A 1,773-nucleotide genomic window follows, 5' to 3' on the forward strand; every position below is an offset into this window, starting at 1 on the left:
ATACAACCAGGGGCTCTTGTTGAGAAGGTTGGTTAAAAATATGAATACTAAGGAGGGCAAAAAGGGAAACCATAGAACCATAGGGGCTCTGGTTGAATGGAAAGACAAACCAAAGGCTCTGGTCTTTAGAACCAGAGGCTCTGGTTGCATAAAAGATATAAAATTTAAGTGAAATGCAAGGAAAATGATAACAAATGAAGACCAAGTTGGACCAGAGGGGCTCTGGTCCCAAAGACTTGGAATCCAGAGGCTCTGGTTGCAAAATGAAGGGAAAAACTAAGGAAAATGCATGACAAAATGAACGAGGGGAGACCAAGTTGGACCAGAGGGGCTCTGATCCCAAAGACTTGGAATCCAGAGGCTCTGGTCTATAGGACCAGAGGCTTTGGTTGGGAAGGGGGGGTACTTAGTGAAAAACACCAAGTACCTTCTTTGGACCAAAGGAGCTCTGGTTCCAAAGAGTGAATAATTTTGGCCAAATATAAACAAGTAATTCCAATTGTCCAGAGGCTCTGGTCTATAGAACCAAAGGTTCTGGTTTGGAGTACTTGGTTATGAGGGCCATTTGAATATATATCAGTTTTGGCATAACCTAGATATATTGAGAATCTCTAGTTTGAAAGGATGATTTGCCTTCAGTGCTGAGATTCAACATACCCATCATGCTGACAAGAAACATAAATCTTTTCTCATCTAATGCTTTTGTAAAAAGGTAAGCAAGTTGAATCTCTGTAGAAACAAAATACATCTCTATTGTCCCCTTTTCTACATTATCTTTAAGAAAATGATACCTGACATCAATATGCTTGGTCTTGGAGTGCTGCACAGAATTTGCAGAGATGGCTATGACACTTTTGGAGTCACAGAGGATGGGGATTTTCTCATATTGAAACCCATAATCTGTTGATCCTCTCTCTCAGTGATTTGATGATAATCCCTTTTATCTATCGATGTAATTTTATTTCTGTATTTTCAGTTCCAGCGATCATACGCTGAGTATGTTCAGTGATCGCTGAGAAGCTTGTTTTTGTAAATCTCAGAGACAAACAATACTTCAGGAAGACAACACTCACACCAAAGAACCTTCAGCGAATGTCGAAGACTGAAACTGAAGATTAGAGACTGGCGAGTATGTGATCTAAAGCGGTATTCAGTGATTACGAGCCTATCTACAAATGTGTGAAGACTGCTCTAGCTTCAGCGAATGATGATGAGACCTCCAGGTTATTCCAGCATTCAGCGATCAAAGGAAGCTTGCTTAGCACGAGTGTTGTTGTCTTGTCCTTTTGCACACAAAGGACAAACCCATACCCTTACTAAAGTTAGTACGGTACGGAGCCGATTAGTCGACTCTTTGTTCAACAAATTTAGGAAATGATGTTTGCTCAAGAATAGTGCTTTCGTACTATTCACTATAGCAAAGGACAAGCCTTCCTCTTAAGGCTTGACACGCACTCTAAACCATACCTTACTACATTAAATGTTCATTTAATGCACTGGGTATAAATAGAAGTGTTTCTTCTCCATGCAGAGTGCGCGCATCACTCTCTTACCATATTCTTACTTCAAGTTTCTTCCAACTTAAGTAAAAGATATTTCTTTTAGCATTCTCTTTTCTTGTATTTGCTAAAGCTCTGTGTGTAACCAAAGGTTGTTTAGATAGGTTTCATTTACCTTATCTTTCCGCAAACAATCTTGTAAAATCTGTATTGATCTTCTCTATCAATATATATTTTAAATTTGAAAACTTTGTGTTTGTATTCATCCTCCCCT

This window comes from Cynara cardunculus (genome assembly GCF_001531365.2).
Source record: "Cynara cardunculus var. scolymus isolate 2C chromosome LG 1, CcrdV1, whole genome shotgun sequence".
Taxonomy (NCBI): domain Eukaryota; kingdom Viridiplantae; phylum Streptophyta; class Magnoliopsida; order Asterales; family Asteraceae; genus Cynara; species Cynara cardunculus.